Here is a 23,823-nt window from a genome sequence, read left to right on the forward strand (position 1 = left end):
TTTTTGATGTGATGGTAGCCTTGGCCTAAAATTTGCATAAATTAACTGTTTCCAATACTATCTCTCTAAACTCCCCATACAGGTACACAGTGGTTTCTACTATTATCACTTTCACCACTCAGTCTTTTGAATACCAGTCCATACCCTTTCTCTTCCCTCCTTTCCTCCTTCCCTTCCTCCCTCCCTCTTTCTCTTAGTCCTCCAGGGGGAAAATGAGTTAAATCATTGAACATATTAATAGGATTGAATGGTTTGGGGCAATTGAAAATTTACGTTTAATAACCCACCATTCCAGCAATAATATCACTGCACTAACTTCTAGAACTCTATTTTGTTCCTTTGAAAACTGGACAGTGTTAGTAAAACTTAGTGGGATTGTCTTCCATAGCGCTTGTAGGCAATGTCCTTTGTCTAGGACAGGAAGAACTAAGAATCCCTATTCTCTTGTTAGGGGGCACCACTTTTCTTTTACAGGCTCTGACGAAAAAACTGTGGCTAAACATTTAAATCATGGTAGTCAACATTTGAGACTTAATAGCAGTGTGCTTTTGTACAACTCAATCATGTATGATAAAGATATCATATATGTGACATATGCTTTTGAAAAGGAAAATAGGTTTTGATTTCTTTAAACACAATTTAAAGTCAACTAGAAATGTCAGCTTCAGGAACTGGTTGTAGTTCTGGTGTTCCTGCAATCTGTAGCCCTACAACCTTGTCAAGGCCCCCTCTTTATATGAAGTGGAGCTAATGAATTATGTAAACAAAGTATTTTTATATAAAGAGGCCGTGTCCTTCTAAAATTCCAACATATTCTAAAGATGAAGTTGAACAAAGATAAGTATGCAAGCCTTTCTGGCATTTGTCTTCCTTTTAGCATGATTTAAAAGGGCATTGTCTATACTTCCTATTCCCTATAAACAGTCTAGAATATTCGGGGTCAGGGAGAATCTTTTAAAAAAAAGTTCTGAGTATTATCACTAAGGCTTTGGCAAGCATTTTAAGAATACCTTTAAGAGGTATACTTAAATGCTGCAAAAAAGAATTAGTTTGTAGCTACTTCCATATAATGTAGAAAATTATGTGACTGAGTAAAATGCTTAGTGATAATGTATCATTAGACTATGTGGCATGTTGAATAAGATTTGTCAATGAGATCTGAGTTTGCACAGTAAGGAAATACCACTGCAGGTTCTTCACAACATAGTGTGAAGTATCACACTAGTGGACTCCCCAAATGTGAATTTTCCCATAAGCCTTCTGAATTCTTCTCATAAACCTGATATAATTCCTGATACTGCAGAAACTTGATGTATTTTGATGTCTTGTTTCATCAACTCCAAATTTTCTCCCTGCTCATTTGTAAGAGTTGACTTTAAGGAAGAATGATGATATATAGGTGTGAAAGTTGAAATACTGCTTCATCTTATACTCAAGGAAAAGCAATAGCATTGTTTCTATCCTGTGAACAGATGAGAGAAACCCAGAGGGTTTGATTTGAATGCAGTCCACAGAGGCTACCAAGACCATAATGAGGTGATATAGCAGAATTGCCTAGCACTACATATTTATTATTGGAAAATAATTACTTTACATTAGCACTTTTTTTTTGAGTCATACTGATTCCCTTGGGAAAGGAATTTAAAAAAAAACAAAAGGAAGGCCAGGCAGTGTTGAGTGCACCAATGTTTCCATCATAAAGGAGATGGTTTGTTTACGGCAGCTCAGCTCTCATAAGAAAACCGAGAATCTCTATTTTCCTTAATGCTCATTTTATGAATGCCTAGCTATTTCCAAGTCAATACTTCAAAAAAAAAAAAAAAAAGCAAACCAAAGGTAAAATTTTGAGTCTACTCACATATTGGTTGAGTCTGAATAACTTGACTATCTTATACGTTTTTTCTGAAGACCTGGCCAAAATCTGCCTGCGGTTTCAACCGGACCTGCAGGGGGCAATAGCTTGACGCGAATGACAGCGAAGGCTGCGGCGCTACTAGACTTGAAATTCTGACTTTGACCCTGGAATGTTGTGTAGGTTGGAAAGAGTGCTTAATTAATGTATATTGAAACAAAAGATCAGGTAAATTGTTTGATTTGTCTTCAAGATATATTTTTAGACTAATCTAATTCAGTTTTTTTTTCTTAAAGAGATTATCAGTTTTTCAGTAGACACATTCAGCTACCTCAAGAATTATCTGAAATACTAATTGTTTGCTAAAGAATTGATGTAATTCTTTAAAAAGCAGAATAAAATGAATGTGATTATGTTTTCAAATGGATGTGAAAATCAGAGAATTGTAGACTATTTAAACAGGTAATAAAAGAATGCCACATGTATATAGAATAAACTCTTATGATACTTCTCTAAAATTATCTGAAAACTGCAAATAGTTGAGGGACAGTTACACACTGTTTGAATGTTCTCCCTCCACAATAAAACATTAATTTAGAATACTGGTATGCATTTAAATATCATAAATGACAGAATGTGATATATATTATATTTCCCTATTTTTTTCTGTTACAAATGCAGTAGAATTTATTGGCTATTGGTAGTATACAGCCTTTTCCTGTTCCTGGTATCTCTGCCCTTTCCCACATTCCCATATGTCCCCCATCAAATCTTTAGTAAATATTAGAGACACACCAAAAGGTGTATGGGTGGGAGGAACTACTGTAAAACTTAATTTTTAAAATCTGTCCCCCATCTCCTCCCTGAAATTGCATACAATGTTTTCTAAACCAATTTTAAATGATACAAAATGTTTCTCTAAGAGGCATCCTGATTTCAGTAAGTCAAAGAGGATACCTGGAACAAATAACCCTGAGTCAAAGCTAGTGGGATTCACTAGGTTGTTTCTATATACAGCATATGCTGTGCATGTATTTTGATTACAGTAAGGAAAAGCATGATAGACTTTTTAAAAAAAGAACTGCTATATAAGTGCTCCTTTTCTTTTATGTGACACTTTGGTCTTGATTTTAAAAATTAAATATTAAAAAAAAACAGGATTTAAAAGCATCATTTTTTTTCTCTCCAGTATGCTAAAGATGTTGTATATAATTTTGGTTTTCATTAAGGAAACAATATGGGGGGTGCTTACACGGGGAACGAAAATTCTATTCTCCAACCCCCCCTCCCATTCTACTAAACCGTTTTAGTCGACATATGTTTGTTATCAGAGAGAGGTGCTGTGAACACACAGCCATTTTCTTAGCAGCTTTTTGACTGTATGTTACCAAAGTCCCACAAGGCATTGGTCCTTTCCCATTGGGAAGTCATGAATAAGAGACTATGAAGCTCACACGTCAGATCTTCCTCAATTAATCCACCATTAGCATGTTCGGGGTCCACTACTGGATGGTTAACAGCGGCTTTTGTAACTGTACGCCGACCATACCCAATTATGCTTTGCTAAAAATGAACTCTTTGCAGACCAAGCCTCTCGGGCTGTCAGTGTTTTCCGTTTTCCTATTTTAACGTTTGTGTATAGTGGCAGGCGACAGATGGTGTGGATCAGATCGATTTGATTGCATTAGATGATTTTCCCCCCTTCCCCACGCCTTTCTGGAAGCTCGCATCAGCTGAAGGCTCTCGCCTGGGACTCCTCCGAAGCATGAGCAAGCCGCCACCACGCGAAGGCACTGGGGCACAGCCAGCGAAAGGCGACGAGGTCCCTTCCCAGGGCTTGTTAACACTGTAACCGGGCGCTCACAGAGCAGCGGCTCCCACTGCCCAAGCCTGCCTAGCCGCCCATCCGAAGACTCCTGGCTTCTGCACACAGTTGGAGTTCAGCCGGCAACCTGGATTTAGAGGGTAAGCACTTCATTCTAGGTGGATTTGTGGCAGTTACTTTGCTATACCTGCGATACCGCAGACAAATCTCAGCAAATGCAAAGGATGTAGGATGTGTGGGAGAGGGCGACTATGTTTACATCGGTAAATGGGTTTCTTTTTGTCTGAGAGCGAGAGTGTTACTCAGTGACGATGTGTATAGTGTTTTGCCATTGATTGTAGGAGTCCACTACCACCCTCCTCCCGATTTTTTCCCTCTCCTTCGTGTTTTCCCCTTTCTACTTGAGAGGGAAGGAGAGATAGAAAGAGGGAGGAGGGAGTTAACGAGGGAGGGGAGAGGAGAGAGAGAGAGAGAGAGAGAGAGAGAGAGAGAGAGAGAGAGAGAGAGAGAATATTTCTGCTTTAGCTTAATTGCCTTATTTCCTAAACCGATTGTTTTGTAGCTTGCTTTATGTATATTTGATTTTTAATTACCAAGCGTTTAGCTAGGATGGGTGTTGGGGAGTGGGGGACAGGGTGGGGAAGTACAGAGGAACACTGCCATAGTGACAGTGGCCTTGAGAGATCAAAAGGTGCTGAAAGCACCCCTTGCCCGAAAAACACACCTTCAGTTATTAGGGCGCGAGGGAATTGTAGATTCTAATAAACATGGCTTGCAGGAGTCGACGAACAAAGGTACTTAATGCGGACCTAAGCCTCCGCTGCTATTGCTCCGATAGCGGTACCTAAATATTCGAGAGGAAAGTGTAAGTTGATCAACAAACGCCCTGGTAGTATTGGGCTTTTTCCCTTTTCCGTTTTTGTGTGGAGGGTGGAGGGGGGTGGGGAAGGTGGATGGGTGGGGGAAATCCAACAGCTTAAGGAGGTTTGAATTGAATATGCACCCAGCGGCAGTGGTCTCGTAGGAAATGGTGTTCTCGTAAGTCAGGCTGCCCCGCTGAAGCACAAGAGCTGTGGTTAGAGCTCCGAGCGTCAGTTCTGGTGGGAGTGCTGCGGGCTGTCCGCCTGGGCTGAGCTGTCCACTGGTCCAGGTGCTGAAGTGTGGAGCATTTGGTATGTAGGGAGAGGGCTGACTCTGTTGCTTGGTTAGGAAGAAAACCTACCGCCTGCCTTGTTCCAGATTTTTTTTTTTTAAAGCATGCTGGTCTGTGGGTCTCTGTGTGTGTTCTCGTGTGTGTGTGTGTGTGTGTGTGTGTGTGTGTGTGTGATTTTCTCGGAATCGTGATAAACTAAGGGAAAGTACTTGGAAAGCATTGAAAAGCTGTGTGGGCATTTATGCCGTGATTCTACAGCAGAAGGAGAATATGTGTATTCGAGGTGTGTGTATGTGTATGTGTGCCTTGACCATGCTTCTGACTTGAAAACCATTCCATTTAGTAAATCAAATCCTATCTGTACAATGTGTTTTGTTTCCCTTTCAGAGGTAGTTGAGATTTTAAATAAAAGAGTTCAGGAGGAAATGCACACTTTGCTTATAGACTATTGCATTACTTTCCCTAAGGGCTTTTGTTTCTAGGAGTTCAGACTAAAGGGAACCTGTCAGCTTTCTTGGTTATTTTTTTCTACTCGTTGTAGTACCAGAGAAAAGCTCCATTTTATATCTATGTTGGGTAATGGAAGCAAATAGTATTTATTAATTGTTTCACTGGCTTGAATCATTTGGTAAATGGAGTTAGCTAAAAAGATACTGCAAAAATAGGCTATAGTCGGTGGGAAGTACTATTTTTCTTTTGAGTTATTTCAGGCAAACATTAAATCATAAAATCTGGAATTCATGTTGGTTTTTCTTCTTGTAAGTAATGTGTCAGGAAAATGATGAGTTGGTCTGCCTGCAGAAGTATTATATCAAAAAATCATAATGAGAACAGGCACAGCCTAAGTACCTTAAATTACAACCAGGTCAGTCAGAGATGAGTTGTGGTGGTGGGAGAGACTGTTACATAATTACTCCTTGATGAAGAGCTATTTGCACTTACATAATTTCAGAAATCATGTCTGTTGCCATCTTTCCATGTTCCTCCCCTCCACTCACACAGATGTACTTTCATGTATTTGAAAGTAAAGCGAGAAACAAATTGAGAACTTTCTAATGGAGCTGCAGCATGTCTTGGGTGGTGGTGTTCCACTGGTCCATTTTATTTAGTGAACAATAAACCCCCCATTTATTGATGTATCCACTGTAGGGTCTTAAGACAAAGCTTCTCAAGTAAGAGCCATGTAGATAGATCATCAAAGAATCGGGGATTTTTCTCTTAATGTCAAAATTAGTCACTTTGAGAATGAGTTTTTGTTGGGCTTCCTTCTTAAAATTATTTACTTGAGGACAGAGCTTCAAAGAGATTTCTGTCAAGGTGCTCTCAACACTGCACTGTGATGTATTCATAGTGAGTACTGAAAGGGTGGGCTGAGAAATTAAACATCCTGGCAGTTCTAAATGATGCTTAAACCCTAGAAGCTCTACCAGCTTGTCAACTTAGTGAGTTCAGATAGTATGGAAAATGGGTTTAATTATTTTGTGCCTCGAAGCTCTTTCCCTCCCTTTAAAAACCATTATGTTGTATATAGCTCTAAGGCCTTCAAAGGGGAGATGCCTATTTTGGCAGATCTATAAGTATTTGATTTCAAGTAATAAATTGAATGACTGCTTATTTTTTGTTGGAACATGCATTTCCAAAATACACTGTTGAAAATTCCACCAATGCATGACCCTATCTTGATGTGAGACTTCTTCCTAAAGCCACCCAGGCAAATACATTTGTAATATTTGTGTGCTTAACTATGCATGTCTTCTACAGGGTTCGCTCTCTGCCATGACACTCAATCAAAGCACCTAGAGTGGGCTGGCCATGACCAGAGTCCGCATGAAGCAGAGCAAGTACCAAGGAGAGCGCTGGGTGATCACCAGGTAAACTGAAGGTTGCTTAGCACTCCCCAAAGATCCTTAGCACCTACTCTCTGCTCCGTGCGGAAAGAAAGCACTTGTCTGTTGTGTGTTAAGTGCCTGGTTCTGTGATTTGTCTTTCAGAATTGGAAATAGAACAGCCATTTGGAAGATCTGGGCAGGAAGCAACAGAGCACAGCTTTGGAGCCTTCTTTAGGGAAATCGAGTTATGGATTTATGGTCCCGGTCAAGCTCAGCCCAGCCCTAGCCAGGGGCGGGCTCCGCAGCAAGAGTTCTTTCTGGTGGTGGCGGCGGCGGCAGCGGCAGCAGTGACAGCGGTAGCAGAGGCAGAGGCAGCGGCAGCTTGGCCCTCTGACTCTCTTCGGTGACGGGTATTCTTGGGTGGATAATACGGATTACGTTGTTATTGCTTAAGAATACGCGTAGTCGAGGAGAGTACCAGCGGCAGGCGGGCAGCGGCCGCCCCTCCCAGCCCACCAGCTGGCCACTAAAAGCTCCCGGTTGCCAAGGTAGCACTTTTTATGTTTTCTTTTCCTCGGGTGGTTTCGTTCTGGATCTTCCTGGCACCTCTGGTGACCCAGACCGCTTTTAGAAGGAAAAGGGGGAGGGGGTGCGCGCCGGGGTTGGGGGCGGGGGGCAAGGCGGAGAAGGGAGGAGAGAGGCGGAGAAAGGAAGAGGGTCTCTGAAGCCCGGGCTGTGGGGCCATTTGAGTAGTCTCTCTCTCTCTCTCTCTCTCTCTCTCTCTCTCTCTCTCTCTCTCTCTCTCTCTCTCTCTCTCTCTCTCTCTCTCCCCCTCTCTCTCTCTCCCTCTCTCTCTCCCTCTGTTTCTCCGTCTCTCCCTCTCTCTCTCCCTCTCTTCCTCCGTCTCTCCCTCTCTCTCTCCCTCTCCTAGAGGGCAGGGTGACAAAGTGCGGATCTGAAAGATTCTCTAAAGTTGCAGAGGATTAGAAGGCCTGGAACAGTTTAGTAGCACCTTTGAGCGCTGAGCTAGAGCAGGGGAGAGGGTCGCCTGGGGCAGGCCCCGGCAAAAAGGGCGTGTCCATGGGCGAAGGTGCCCCGGGCAAGCTTGTCCAAGCTCGTGACTTCGCGAATCTCTGGCCTGGGGCGGAGCCGGAGCCCCACCCGCGACCCTCGGAGCTGCTCAGCAAGCAGACGTGGCAACCGTGCTAGGGAAGGGGCGGGGGACAGGGGGCTAGGTCCCGGTGGAACTTTCTGATTACAAGTGTTGTGTGGGTCTCAGAGGAACCCCTATTTTCTTTTGGATTCTCCGCGAAGATGCGGAGAAGCAGGCTGGTCATAGGATTGGTTGCACTGTGGCACAGAGCTGGAGCCTTTCTGAAAGAGTCTGGGGCAGGCAGTGACTGTTCAGATGTCCGGTTTCTTTGGGACACTTCTCCAGCGCTGCCTTCCCTACCTCTCTGCCTTTGGGATGAGTCTCAAACATCAACAAAATCAAGATATGTTCTCAGTCTCCGGTTTGCAGCAGAGTGATGAGAGGAAGAGAAAAACCTCCACTCTTCTGTTTATAATGTTAATGGACCATAAAGCAATGTGGATACGTCCCCTCCTAGCGAGGAGCAAGCAATCGCTGGCGCGACCCCTTCCATCACGCCAGGGCACTCCCGGGACAAGCGGACCTAGCAGGAGTTTAAGGTGTTCTTTGGAGCTGGAAAATATAGTCCACCGTGGTGGAAGGCAAGGGCAGAGGCTGGAGAACTCAGCCCTGGCTGTCAGCGGACCTCTTGGCTGTGCAATTTGCTTTTCTTAGTCTTTGGAGGCTGTAGGTTCCTAGGGTGGTGGCGCTTCAAAGGTGGGAGGAAAAACGCTGGGACAAGAGCGATTCAGATTCCCAGAAGGTTCCACCAGGCGCGGCTAGACTTAAGACCAGTTTTCCTCCCCTTGCGCGGTGCGGGTTGATTTTGCTTGAGGGACTGGCTGCCAAGAAGACTGAATTCCAGAGAAGTCGAAGCTGCTGGAGAAATGAAAGCAGCTCTCCCTTGTGGGTTTGCCGGGACCCATTCTAAGCTCAGCAGCGCCCAGCCACTTCTTCCTCTGGAGTACTTGCCATTCACCTTGCAGGACTGACTTGTGGTGTCTCTACTGAGTCCTTGCCCACAAGAGCAAGCTGAAACCCTTGAGACACTGCAAGAGCCCTGGGAAAACAGCCTTCCCCATTTAAGGTCTCCCCTTTCTTCCAGCACTACATCTGTAATGAAAGATCCCCCTTGCCAGACCTCTCTTTCCCTTTTCTTACTCTTATGTGTCTGGCCTCTGGATGAGTCCCAAGCTATCTATCTAGACTGATAACACTTGTATTGTAGCTATGTTGATAAGAGGGGACACGGGTGTGGTCCTGTTCAGACTCCTGGGAATAAGCCTTCACAATGGGGTGAAGAAGCAAACAGAAGCTGTCTTTGCAGGCAACATTCTGTCACTATCAAATATATATGTGTATATATATATATATACATATATATATGTGTATATGTATATATATGTATATACATATACACATATATAAAACGTTCTTTCATTGTTCCAAGAACCGACTTTCTTAGGGATCTACCAATTGGCGATTAAAGACTATTAAATATTGTGCTTGTTAAGTATCTATCAACAGTCAGGGTGTCTATGGGTGCCATTGTTTCCCTGGAAATTAGAAAAGTAGAGAGAAGTGGTGTGGACTAGCTACTAGCTTTGCCTGGAAAGTTAGTCTCATCCTGGTTGACTAAGTGTGGAAGGTTTCAGGGCAGACAGAGCTGAAGGCCTGGTACTAGAAGGCGAAATGAAAGATGTCATATTCTATCATTTGTTGTAGGAAGAAGCAAGCTCTTTTTTGGAAAATAAGCTATTTCATTCAGTTCTTTGGCCCTGGCCCTTCAGCTCATGATTGAAATCGCTTCATAAATGAATAATAAGTTTTAGAGTGGAATAATAGGAATTGAAAGGGAATGGAGCCTCTCCTCATGCTATGACAAACGAAGTGTTTTGATTTTCTTCTGATTGCGTGGTTTAAATTTTTCTCTTGAAGAATTATTTACTTATAAAAGTTTCCATTAGGTGTCAGTCTGAGTGAACTGGTTTCTGTTTTAGATTATTGGGGGCAGGTGCAGTTCCCCAATCCAGGTATTTTTTAAAAAGGGGCAAGTCGACCCAAACTTTATTAACTGGAGATGACTGTGATCAATTGCTTTTGTGACCAGACAGCCTATTGTTTTAGATCAGAAGGCATAGTTTTTAAAATTTCATCACAACTAACCACTCAGTGCTTTTACACTGTATGTATTTCTAGCCAACAGGAAAGAAGTGCAAAGTGCTTGTTGGTGGGTTTCACATTAGAATTCAGAGATACTAAGTAGTCATAATCAGTTTTCCATTAAGGTCCATGTTCCAGAAGAACAGGCGTCATCTTTGTAATATTTTCTTTGCCTTAGGAAATGAAGAGAACTTCTATTTCCTTAAGCAATTGTAGGTACTGCTTAGGCTCTTTGTTTGCTGGATAATATCACTTCTGGTATAATGAAAGGAAATGGAAAAAAACATACAAACGCTTCTTTCATCATTAATTTTTCTTTAAACAAGACTGCCTAAATGCTCAAAAGATTATAGCCTCAATACGTGGTTTGTTGATGAGAGTATTGGACTATTCCATCCGAGTGTGTATTATATTTGTGATGATCAATTCACATTGTAATACATAATATTCATAAACAGGTGTAAGAAAGATCATCCGGCTTAATTGTTTGCTACGGCACCTCAGGTAAGGAGTCTGACAGAAGCTGGATTTTACGAAGAACTTGTTTATTTTCTTCTCTGTGGTTGTGAATTGTGTCCTGGTGTTGCTGCTTCCACAAAATTTCAGGGAACTTGAACTCAGGATGCAGAGACGTTCATGATAGTTCCTATGTTAATACACCAAAAAAAAAAATATTCTGCTCTATTAGTGACTTTCACAAAATATATGATTCTGTAGCTAGTCATATTCCAGGACCAAGATATTTTCTGAAGCCATTGTTAACCCTGGACCAAATTCCTGGTATCACACCAGTGTGACTCTAGAACCGAAGCTCCTGACTACAGTCTAAACAGACAAAAGCATTGAGAAAGTAGTGTGGTAGGAGTGGAAAATTCCATCAATTGTGTTATTTTTTCTCTCATTATATTTCATTTTGCTGATGCTAAATTTTCAACAGCAAAAATTAGAAAAAGGACGTGAATGTGAAGGGAAGAGTAGGAAATATTTTTGTAGGTTTTGTAGAACAGAGGAGAAAGATGAGGCCATAGAGGAGATAACAGGAAAGTGAGGACCACAATTATTTGCCATCTTCTTGACACAAAACTGTTGTAGCTATCTTTGTATTAAAAATGATAAAATGTAGCCAGGCAGTGGTGGTGCATGCCTTTAATCCCAGCACTTGGGAGGCAGAGGCAGGCAGATTTCTGAGTTTGAGGCCAGCCTGGTCTACAGAGTGAGTTCCAGGATAGCCAGGGATACACAGAGAAACCCTGTCGCATAAAACCAAAAATAAATAAATAAAATAAAATGAAATAAAGCTATTTTTAAGAATGTTAGATAGCCATGCATTCTACAAAGTAAATTTGCTTTTAAAACATTACTAATGACCTTAGAATACTTGAATCCTCTCTCAGTTGTAGGTACTTGTACAATTATAAACATAAAGGATAAATAAGTTTTAAGTAACACATTTTATAGTACAGTTTCTCTCTCTCTTTCTCTCTCTCTCTCTCTCTCTCTCTCTCTCTCTCTCTCTCTCTCTCTCTCTGTGTGTGTGTGTGTGTGTGTGCGTGTATGTGTGTGTGTGTGTATGTATGAAAATGTGTGTTTTCTCCTAGGGTAACTGTATGTTGTACCATTACTTAAAAGCCTTGAATTGAATTGAAGAATGCTTCATAACATTTTGCAGGAAAGTGTAAAATAAACCTTTCAACTAAAAAGCATGGCAATCAATACACAAAAGTATAAGACAAAAAGAAAAATTGAAAAGTTTTACATTTTCCTGAAAAGTGTTTTGAATTCATTAATTAGTTGATTATTGAGTAAAGAGTAGCAATAAAAGAAACACACTGTGATATTTGCATTGCTGTTTGGGTGTCAAATCTGTGACTAGTTATATCATAAATCGGAATTCTGTTCTATCCTGGTCAATTACAATGTAAGTTAAGTAACAGAACCTGATCCTCAAAGACAATTAAATATATAATGATATCTGTACAAGTATTTGTGAAAATATACTCTAAGTTGTCATACTAATCTGCAATATAGTAAAATATACATATATATCAGGATAGTTTTTTTCAAATCTAAAAAATCTACCCTTCCATTAATTCAATATTCAATTGGAAGAATGTAAAACAAGCCTTGTCACACTTGTTTTGTTGCCTTGAAGTTAGTCCTGAATCTCACCAGCTTAATTTCAAACTAAAAGGACAGAATCATAATCTAATTACTACCACTATATGCTTGATTAATATTTAGTTTACATCATTGTATACCCCAAAGAGATGGCAAAGTGTAGAGTGCAGGCAATAGTAGCATAATTAAAAAAATAGTACATACTTACAGCTTGAATGAAGTATAGATGGTACAATTTTTATCACAGTTGCATATCATTAAAAAGTTAATAGTTTCTTACCTTTTGTACTTATCATTGTTATCCTACATATTAATAAGAACCAATGATGCCCTTTTTATCTATTGAGCATGTATGGTCAACTTGAGTACTAGCTCAATCAAGTCAAAAATTTAAAGTTACTAATTTGTTACTTAATATTTTATCAAAAATTATCATTAGAAAAATCATTTCCTACCTAGTTGGAATATATTAGAGTAATATTTTAAAATTATATGGGTAGTTTTACATATAACTGTCAAAGCATTCATGTTCTGGCATGATTCTGAACTGAGGTTCACACACAGTTTGTTTTCATATCTATTATTCTAACAGTCTTTGATTGTCTTTACAAAGTAAGTTAAATCAAAGTTAAGTCCTGTGAAAAATTTTCAGATTTTTCTTTTAATTTTTATCATACTTACCACAGGGAAGTGGCATGTCCTATGCTGGAAATGATTTGGGAATAAAAACTAGAACTCAGACTCCGTAAGGCACAAGACTCTGGTCACAATGGCTTCTCAGTTCTCATTGGCCTCTTCAGTAGATGATCTCCGTTTAGATCTTTCAAGGCCTCCAATTTCTAAGGCTTTCAGAATCCCATATAAAAAGCTAAAACCAGCCTTTTAGAACTTCTGTCTGAATTTTACTCTTCCTTTTATATATAGATGAAATGCAGATGAATGCTATTACTAAGATGTCTCAGTGCTACTGAAGAAACAAATTAGACAAAAGTTGATCCTCAAGATTTATACTTAATTATTTTTACTTAATTATTAAAACATGAAGCAAATGGAATATTTCCAAAACCTTTTTTTTTACCCTGGACTTGATATTTGTTTATATAAGAAAAAAAGATGTTAAAAATTTTTAAAGTTTATTTTAATGTGTTATCTTGGAATTCTTTATCTCTGTGCCCACATGATATGCTAGACATTTCCTAAACCATAATGGTCTCAGTAGTATTTCTGCCTAATGAGAACAAATTGCAAGCAACTTTGTTCAAAGTCACAAATACACACACACAAACACACACATACACACATGTGCATATACGTTTTTATATATATGTACATATATATATATAGAGAGAGAGAGAGTAAGCACTCATCTTTGTAAAATGTTTATATTCTTAAATTTAATTATATTTCAAAAAGGAAGTACAATGTTGTTAGCTCCTTATTCTGTTTATAGGATCAATATTTGTGTGGAAAATTTAATTCAAATACTATATGAGAAACTTTTGTAGTAACTACTTATACCATCTTACACATAGTAGGTATTCAAAAATGTAAATTAATTTACTGAAAGCATTTATTGTTTTTAGGATATATGTTGATACTAGTGTCATATCTTTCCTTTATCTGACAACATTGTAAAAGTTGCTGTTCTATAAAATTGGCTTTGGTACAGAATGCATTTAACTTAAATGTTAAGATAAACTCTACTTCTCAAATTTGCTTACTAACAGCACATGCAAAATACTCATTTTTCTCTGTCATATATAACCCTCATGTAATTGAAAATCTATAAAGACATTTTATTCAAACTTGAATTATTTGATAAATTACAAATAATACTTTTATCTTCTATAATGGGAAATCATTTCATGTGTCCATCACTTATTGTATTTTATTTAAAATTAAAATTGTAACTACCTGTAATATTCATAAACTTTAGCTGTTAATCAATAGAGTTATATATCACATAACATAATAATTAGTTTTCCATAGCTTAAGTATCTGTACAATTATTAAAATGTTTTTCATCACTAATTAGGAAAGCAGACTACATTATCACTTCTTTTGAAAGCTGAGACATTCCTGGATATCCCAAACACAGTAAGTTCACTGCTAACCTCAAAAATTATACCCATTTTCTAAAAAGAAGACAACATACATTGTCAGCTCTTATTTCAATCAGATCATTTACAAAGTGTCCAAATATAGGTCAATAATACTAAAAAGCAAGTCCATTTAAAACATTGAGGATAGATTTAAAAAATTTGCATAGAACTTTCAGTAACAACTAATTTCATTACCTGACTGGGAGCAGAAATAAATAAATGGCTTTAAAGCCATTTATTTGTCCTTGTATTAGAATGTATCCTGGTCCTTTCTGATGGTGAATATAGATATTGAAAAGCCAAGTGTAGAACTGTGTGATGGACAGACTAAAACAGAGAGAAAGGAAGAATATTGTTTACCCCAGACAGGATTCTGTTATTTATTAAAAGTAGTATCTAATGTTACACTTTGAAGACAGTTTCACGTTTGGAAATGGAAATTTGTGTAGACAACAACTGAATTATACAAGGGCTGAGGGACACAGATCACGATAACAATTTTCAAGGTGTGGACTGCATAAAAGAATCTGTAGTTTGAGATGACGTATTTAACAAGACAATAAGGAATGGCCACAGTATCTTTTATTGATAGGGTTAATAATTGGCATTAATACAACTTAGAGAAAACATGAATTGCAGGAACCTTTAGAAGCAATATTTGTATTTATTTTAATTTGATCCTTCTTTTCTAGCTGCAATGGTCAGTGGCATCTTGGGCTTATATAATTTATTGGTGTAGAAGGAATTACTTCATAAAGTGAGTTTAAATGATATTAAAATTTTCTAGCTGTTTTTATTTAAGCAGAAATTCACATTGGGGTGTATAGAATTTCACATCCAGTAACATCTGAATCACCTCTACGTGCAACGGGCCTAGCTTGCATGCATAAAATTTCCTTCTGACAGGATAACTTAATGTTTCCCAGATCCCAGGAAACATCATCTCTGTGAAAAGGCAAGCTTGGCTAAGGGAGAGTTTACATTCAAACCAAGAGTTTTCATTTTAATCATTTTATTCTACTGGAAAACATGTCTCATTTTTAATACACTTTGATAGCAGGTAAACAAGGAAAATTTGTAAGAGTGTATCAACACTACTTCCTGATATAATGTGCAGGTACTTGTGTTTTATGAGTTCAGTTTTTCTACTCAGTGCAATTGTTTTAGCTTTGAAGGTGGAAGACTACTTGCTAATTACCATATGTAAAGACAGAGAAGGTTGATACTTTTCTTCCTGCAGTCTACCCTTTATTTGCAGGGACCCAGAATATGCTCTTGGTTGCTTATTTTCTTCAGATATAACTATTTCCCGGTCTCTTATCCACACAGACTTCAAAATTTCATGAGTTTAGGATAGGCAAGAAATAACTTCACAATTTTGCTGCTATGATAAATATCTCTGCCATATAATACAATTCCCAGACTTTCCTTATGAAGTCCTCCTGCCATAGAACCGAAAGAGCATCTTCATGACGGTCTGGATAATATACTGAAATTGTATGGAGTTCCTTCTTGAAGCCATGCTTCTAAACACACAGCATTTCCATGGAGCGTATTCCTGACAACATTGCCCTTCATAATATCTGATATAAGTTCCTATAGTTTTTACACACACCAGACTTCTTATCCAACTTCATAGAAGTGTAAATATGTTAAGCTCACAGAAAATCTATACAGGTGTAAATGCACCAGATATTTGAAAAGATCTGTAGTGTGCTTAGTCTTAAGGATTTTCAAAGTCTGGGCAAATTTTATAGGCCAAAATTTTGTAAAAAAATAAAAATGAAAAATGGAGAAACTTCTTTTAATGGATTGATTTAAATCTCTTATCCTAATTGAAAATCATCAACATTTAACCACAATGAAGACAATGGATCAAACTTTACAATGAAAGTGCTAGTCAAAAGATTGGACTGGTAAATATTTTGCACATGGAGAGAATTTAAAATAAGGCTATTAGCATTGATCCAATGATATTTGTATACAAAAGAATATAAATAAAACCATGTGACCATACATGCGCGCACGTGGGTGCATGTGTGTGTGTGTGTGTGTGTGTGTGTGTGTGTGTGTGTGTGTGTGTGCTGAGATAGAGTTTTGCTGGTGTGGCTCCAACTGGCCTCAAATTCAAGATTCTCCTGCTTCATCACTTCAGATACTAAGATTGTAGGCATGAACCACTCACCTAACTTAAAATCCACGTTTAATGTACAATATAAAGTTATAATTACTTTCCTTCTGTTAGATTTTGTAGGTATTCAAAGCTTTCCTGCTGAATAAAGGAAGACAGATTGGCTCTTGGAATAGATCAGAGTCAAAATAAAATTCTCAATTTTCCAAAGCACTTGCTTACTTCTGCTGTGCTATTTCTGACAGTTGCATGGGACTCTGCCACAGGCAGGCATATACAGACCACCTGAAAGGGCTTAGCATTTCGGGGGCTCTGAGGGTGATTCCTCTCGTTGTGGCCACCCAACTTACGAAAAGGAAGAGTTTTGTTGTTATAGATGAAAGACTGTTGTCTCTGGTCAGATAACATGTCACAAATGGATATTCACTAGAAAAATTATAGAGTAAGTAGGTATTTTTATTTTTATTTTTTTTGGCAAGACAAAAGAATGCTGAATGCTAGAAAAGGCTATTGTTTGTTACATGATAACTGCAAATAATTATACCTGTGTTAATCTCCTAATTTTAAAACAAGTCAAAATTTAAAAAAATGGAAATGTAAAGGAAAAGAAAGAAAAAGAGATTGCTGTTTTCTTCCTATTTACATTGATGCATGATTTAAAGCAATACAGTGGCCACATTGGCTGTGAGAGACCACACCTAAAACAATCACGTTTCTGTCCACAAAAAGATGTTTTAAAGAGCCACATAAATTTGGTCAAAACTAGAATACGTTAAAATGTGGAGAGGATAGCTTTCAATCCTCAAACCAGCTAATTAAGGTGCCTCTGAACAGCGTACAGTTTTAAGTTAACAGTAATTAATACAGCCAGCTTGGAACCTTGGGAAGCTAAAGCCAGTGAGTGCTTTTTGGTTCACTTGAGAGGATGCAGTTTGATTGCTGGCGCCAGTAAACAGGTTGGGAATTGTCAACATTGTAATTAGCAGCAAGTTCCTGGATTCTCAGCCTGCCAGACTAGTGGGCTGGTGCCTAGAGCAGTTGCCCCTTGGGGGAGAGGGAAAAACAAAGGAAGGGAATTTGAGCAACCTTGTCATGCTCTGCCAGCATATGCCACTCGACCAATGTTGTTCTTGGCAAAGGTCTATTTTAAGACATCTAGCAGTGGTTTCCACAAAATATGAAAACTCACCATAGCAACCAACATGGCCAGCGTCTCTAGGAACATTCTCTTGATTGGATATCAGGTCCAACTGCATTCGGAGTTATATTGCTTTATGTGTACAATCCTCTATGCTGTGTGCCCCATGGCTTTTAACAGTCTGATTAAAAGGGTTAAAATCTGTTTTGGCAGCAATCCTGAACTTGCCTGCTGAAACGCCATCAAAGACTAAGGTTATGCAAACCTTATTAACCCTTTGTGCAGTACAAATAAAAAGGAAATGTCAACTTTAATACCACCGAGAATCCAATCTTCAGGACTTAAATGATAATTTATGTATAGTCTTCTTAATTTAATGCCATGTGATCATTGTGGAGAAGAGTAATCAGACTTAAAATTCGAGCAGCATTTAGGTTCTCTCTAAGACAAAAGGTACATTCATAAAGTTTATATACAGTATTATAGGAACGGTTTGGAAGCAGGAAAGGGAAGGGAGATATAATATTACTTTGTAAACTCAACAATAAAAAAAGTCAGAAATAAAAAACCCCAAATCCCCAATTAAAAGAAAGTCTATATACAGTTTCAGCCCAAGTGAACAATAAGAGTGATTTTTGAAATGTGCATACTACCTTCTCTATTTCGTGTGTGTGTGTGTGTGTGTGTGTGTGTGTGTGAAGTTTCACCAGCCTTGTGGCAGCAACGAATATGTCACCTCTGACTAGTCAGAGATTGTCTCTTTCTACCTTGTGAAAGTACGGTAAGAAATACACTTACATTGTAAGTTAATTTTACCTTTCAGTCCATAAAAGCTTTTTAGAAGTGCTGAAAATGCACATAGTAATCCTGCTGTCCCACATGAGAGCTGGTGAGGTAGCTCAATCAGACAAGTACTTGCTTCATCCTGAAGCAGGGTATAGTAGACAAATTTAATAATCCCAGTCCTGGGAAGGCTGAAATAGGTGGATTTTGGGGATCCCTGGTCCATCAGCCCAGTTCACTTGATTAGTTCTAGGCCATTAAGAAACCCTGTCACACAAAATAAGGTGAATGCTGCCTGAGGATCAGGGATGACACGCGAAGTTAATATTCAGTTCCGCATGCTTAGGCATGTGCACTCACACAACTGTACGCACATGAGCACACATACACACACATCCAAAATGCTTAGAATCCTTGGGATATTCTTGTTGACATTCTGTTTTCATTAAAATATGTGAAGGAATCTTCATAGAGAAAACAAGTTGGATACAGAGAAGCAAAATAGCATTCTCTACTGTAAAATGATTTTTTTTTAAAAAAAATAGTCTTAAATGGATCAGTGTGTATGTGGTAATGTTTCCAGGTGGATTATAAAATCTGAACACCACACACACAGACACACACACACGCACGCACACACACACAAGGCTGGGTAGATTTGGCACCCAGGTGTCTGGCATAGCATTTAGCAGACCCTTTTGTGGGCAGAAGGATTACTCATATTTGTTGGAAAGAGTACAGTTCCCAATCCTTCTCTCCAGCATAATTCACATCGGATGGAATGAGCAACATGATTCGTATCCACTCTGAGGAATGCTTCGCAATTATTTATTATTTTCAGTGGAATTAGATGCTTACAGGTGGTCCCATAATGTGCCTCCAGGCATGCAACCTGCTGTAAAATTTTAAGTTCCATTAACTTAGCAGTATGCTGTCTCATAACAGCAGTTCAGTCTGTGTAGGAGAGAGTGGAGACGAGTGCAGAAAGGAAACCTTCCCTGCTTCCAGTTTCCCCCTCTGTCTTTTTAGAAGTTTCCTCTGTCAGTTTCCATTGTAGAAGGACTTCGAAGCAGAACACTAGGATGCTCTGGTGGTCAGACCATGCCGAGAGGATCAGAGAAGTGGTGGCAAGCATGAAAATCTCATTTGTGTCTTACAGGTGGTGTGGTGGTTTCTGTGTCAGTATTTGTAAAACACAAAGAGCAAAACTTTCTTTTTTGTGTGTCTTTCTTACCTTTTGTTTCTAAAATTAAGAAGCTGGAAGTGACTTCTGTTAATCAAGGGAACTGTCAGTAGGAAGGTTTCCATGGTCTACCAGGAAAAACACTTGAGTTGTAGATGTTTAGGAGGACACTGCTATTGCAAACGCTGCTCTGCCCCCACATTCTATACGTTGGATTGTCTCTCCTGGGTGTGCAGCTAAGCAGTGAGTAAGGTATGAAAGTAATCTAAAACAGTTTTGTCCCTGCCTTCCACACTTGTCCTTCCTTTTTAATGGAGCATCTATCACTGAATGAGTAGAGTTGATCACCCTGGATGTTTTAAGGTAAAATCTGAACTAAAGAGAAAGCAGAAACAAGGAAAGTGCCTACACCCCCAAAGTTTTTGTCCTAGGCTACAAAACTTCTCCCCAGGGTTCTAGGAAGAACAAAATACATCTGCAACCATTTCTAGACTCATTACCTATTAAATACATTACCAATAACAGATGCTGTGCCTATTTGAAAGAACACCAGTTTATCAGGCATAGTGGTGCTCACCCTTAATCCCAGGACAAGTAGAATAGGGATAGGCAGAGCTCTTTGAGTTTAGGGTCAAATTGGTCTACATATTGTCTACCAGGCCACCCAGAGCTATACAGTGAGACCCCATCTCAAGGAAGAATAATGTGTGTAACGTTGTCTACATCATTTAAGACTACACAAGAAAACACTCTTTCGTGCAGAAGCAGATTCTTGCTATAATAGTAAAGACAGAGGCAAAATAATTAGACCGTAGCCAATATGATGCTAATTGAGTTTATCTGCCTTAATGCAACCACACTTGGCCTCTTCAACCTTTACATTTTTCAACAATCCCCCATCGTGCTGAGATTAAAGCAACTTGTGCATTCAAGAGTTAGAATGCCTTTCAGAATATATCAGTAAGTATCTATCCCACATGGTCTATGCAGGAAGCATGCGTTCAGATCTACCAACATCTATTAAGTACCTCACATATACCTGGCATTCTTCTAACTTCCAGGGTTACCATGGGATCATGAACAGACTTTGCCCTTAAAGCATCCATGGCTTGTAAGACTTCTCAGAACCAAGCTGTTACAAACTCTGTGGGGGATTCAAAAGAATGCAAAGCCACAGCCTTGTTTCAAGGAACTTACTCTGTGCAGCTAATAGCAAATATTAAATGGTGTGGGGTGATTATGGCGGGGGTCGCTGTTCACCAACAGACACTTAGACATCATAGATACAATGAAAACAAAAGTCTTTCCTAGAAACAGATTTGTCTTTTCTTTTTCCCTTCTAGCATGCATGCAGTCTTTGAGAAAGGAAACCAAGACAACACTAAATAGGACAAAGAAAATATAGCATTTTTTCTCTCACGTAAAAGCCTTATTTTTATATTAGCAATTGTGTTATGATAACAACCTTAATAATTATAGAATCACTGCTTCTATTGATTTTATTTTTAAATCACAATTAAAGTCAGATTTAATGCAACACTGACCCAAATATTTTATTCTCTGTGTAGATTCACAATCGGAACAATTAGAACTTAGTATTGACTATAATAATAGATGCTTTTAAATTAAAAAAATCATGACTTGCCTGACTGAGAAAAACCTCTATTTGGGAAGTAAATCATTGCACAATTCCCTTTATTTTGGAGTTTATTCACAGTGAACTTACATATTGCTCATATTATCCATAGAGTATTTTTGTAACTGATATGTTTGGAGCTATGATAATATGAATAGAGTTGAGCATTTTCCAGGATATAAACTGATTTTTTTAAAATTTAATTTATAATTATTTTAGTTAAAATAGTTGCCCACATTTTATTCTGGTGTTTCACTCCACCCCATGTTAAAAGACTGGATAATTAGCTTGTCCTCGTACAAGGTGTATAATACTGAGTAGAAGAAGAAGGAGATCAAAGGAGAGAGGGAGGGTAAGGGGGATGGAGGGGGAAAAAGGAAGAAGAGAAAGTGGAGGAGAGATTATGCTAAGTATAGATGGTTAAAATCTCTCTCATTCATCTAACAGATGAATCTTACTATAAGAGGATACCTTTGTATTTTAAGAAAATTCTCACATAATATAGCAGCAACAGGTACATTTTCCTAGCATGTGTATTAGAAGTCTGTTTAACAACAATGTAGCAAAAAGATACTTCAATGGTGAAAGGAATGTTATTGGTTAAGTCATTATATCAGGTAGTTATTGTGGGAATTTATTGAACTGAAGTCCTATGTGATCTTCAGATGGAGAACATGTTATTAATTTTTCTTTTACATTTTCTTGTAAATACTTGTTACGAAAAGCCTAGACTACTTAAAACCCAGCTCCCATATGCAAGGAAGAGGAGTGACTACAAAGTTCAGATAGTAGACTGCCTGGCTGTCAGCACAGTTGAGCTCTTGGGTTCAATGCCCTGCACCACAGACAGACAAAGAAAGAAGTGAAAATTAATATTGCAGCAGCTTCTTCCGTGCTTGCAGTGTAACTTTAAATCCAAAAGAGTAACAGAACTATGAATACATCACTCTCTATTTTAAAATCATAAATAAGCCTTAGACAGCGTAAGTGGTAGCTTTTGAGTTTAACTGGAATGAGAAAGTTAAGTTGCCTTGGAAGTAATGTGGAATTGACTGATTGACAAATGTAGCTGGAATTTTTCTATTTAAACCCTACTTTTTCCCCTTAAGCGGTCTTCTTGCACATGTCAGAGTAGCAACTGAGTCACATACATGGCAGAATGTCAGAATCTTTTTTGAAAACCAAGCTAGTTTTTTTTTAATGATTCATTTTTATTTTCTATACAGTGGTGTTCTGCCTGTGTGTGTGTGTGTGTGTGTGTGTGTGTGTGTGTGTGTGTGTGATATCCTAGTACTAGAGTTGTACCCAGTTTTAAGCTGCCGTCTGGGTGCAGGGACTGAACTTCGGTCCTTTATAAGAGCCTCCAGGGCTCTTAACTGCTGAACCATCTCTCCAGCCTCTAACGCCAAAATCTTTAACAGAGATTTGCTGATCATATTTCTTAGTTTAAAAAAAAAATTCAGTCTTTGCTGATATGTAAGAATAGAAAGCTAATGGTCTGAGCAGAATGCGCAATGAATGATATGAAATGCTAAATAATAATTTACATAACCTCTCAATGTTCAACTTCAATATGCTGATATAATCTCTAAGAATTCATCTCTCAAACATTATGCCTTTACACTTATTCGTTACTAGTGAGCTAGTTGGGCCACTAAAGTATAATTGACCTTCGCTCTAAAATATATTCCCAACATAAGTGTAGGAGCAAAAATTTACTTTAAAAATAGAAATCTGTCCCTTTTCACAGTAGAGGTGAGCAGCACTGTCCAAACTTGAGCAGTAAGGTAAGAGCCGCAGTACCAGAACATTCTATACATACTCAGTTTTGATATCGCAGTTGTCAAGAGCCATGTAGGAAACCCAAGGTATTCTTACAGACAGAAAAAGAGCTCCACTCTTTTGACAGTTAACATTTGAAGATGAAGCACTTCAGATTAACCAGAAATGATAATAAAACTGTTTCAGTGGGCCTATCACTTGATGGATTCTGGTTTTAAATTAAATAGACACTAATTTAAAGGTTACTGTGTTAGTCCTTTAAACAAGGGGAATATTATCAGTGAGAATGATTCAAATTAAGCAACAAGTAGCTTCTATTTAGGCAGAGAAGATACATAAGATGTAGAAATGTCAAAATCAATCCTACTGTTGCCTGCAAATTTAGTGATTTCAACTTATTTTTTTTTCTGTTGGATAGTGTGCTTCTAGAAGTTCACTTCCCATTCAGCTACTGATGCTTCATATATACTTTTAATGTGAAGACTGTTATTTGAAACATTCTATGAAAGAGAAGTACATTGTGACCCTCTCAAGATCTAGCTCATGTTAGGTAAAGGAGCCTTAGGTCTCATATTTAAGTCTCAATTCTATCATGAGATTTTGTCAAGTGATTGACCTTGTTACATTTACATTTGTCCACATACACTTAAAGATGTTCACATGGTGTCAGAGAGTGGGTAGGGGTGATGAGGGTCCTTTCATTCCCTGAGGATATGTACAATTGATGGTCGATGGGCAGAAAGACATTTTCTTCTGGTAAGGTGCCCACACTTCTGTAAATAGCCGTAATGAAGCTCATTGGGTCATACACTCACAAAAGTCAATAAAACAGAAGACAAGCTATGGGAAAGTAATTTTTGGAATGGGATGGGGACAGGGGAAAGGAATATGAATATGATCCAAGTACAGTATGTGTGTATATATGTGTATGAAAAGGACATAAAACCCATTATATATATATGCTAATACAAATTTTAAAAGATAAAAAAAAGAAAT

General features: G+C 38.5%; 1 long non-coding RNA gene across 6 annotated transcripts in view; it reads left to right on the forward strand.

Annotated features, from left to right (window-relative positions):
* The first annotated feature begins 3,199 nt into the window (after nucleotides 1–3,199).
* Nucleotides 3,200–23,823, forward strand: part of LOC116093697 — a 106,557-nt gene continuing 85,933 nt past the window's right edge. For 5 of the 6 annotated variants that reach the window (XR_004119793.1, XR_004119795.1, XR_004119792.1 and 2 more), the window contains exons 1-3: nucleotides 3,200–3,817; nucleotides 6,592–6,701; nucleotides 6,822–7,207. This is a non-coding gene — a long non-coding RNA (uncharacterized LOC116093697). Of the gene's footprint in view, nucleotides 3,818–4,617; nucleotides 4,850–6,591; nucleotides 6,702–6,821; nucleotides 7,208–23,823 lie in introns of those variants that run through there. The other variant, XR_004119791.1, reaches the window with a different exon arrangement.

Source organism: Mastomys coucha, unplaced genomic scaffold (assembly GCF_008632895.1).
Source record: "Mastomys coucha isolate ucsf_1 unplaced genomic scaffold, UCSF_Mcou_1 pScaffold16, whole genome shotgun sequence".
Lineage (NCBI taxonomy): Eukaryota > Metazoa > Chordata > Mammalia > Rodentia > Muridae > Mastomys > Mastomys coucha.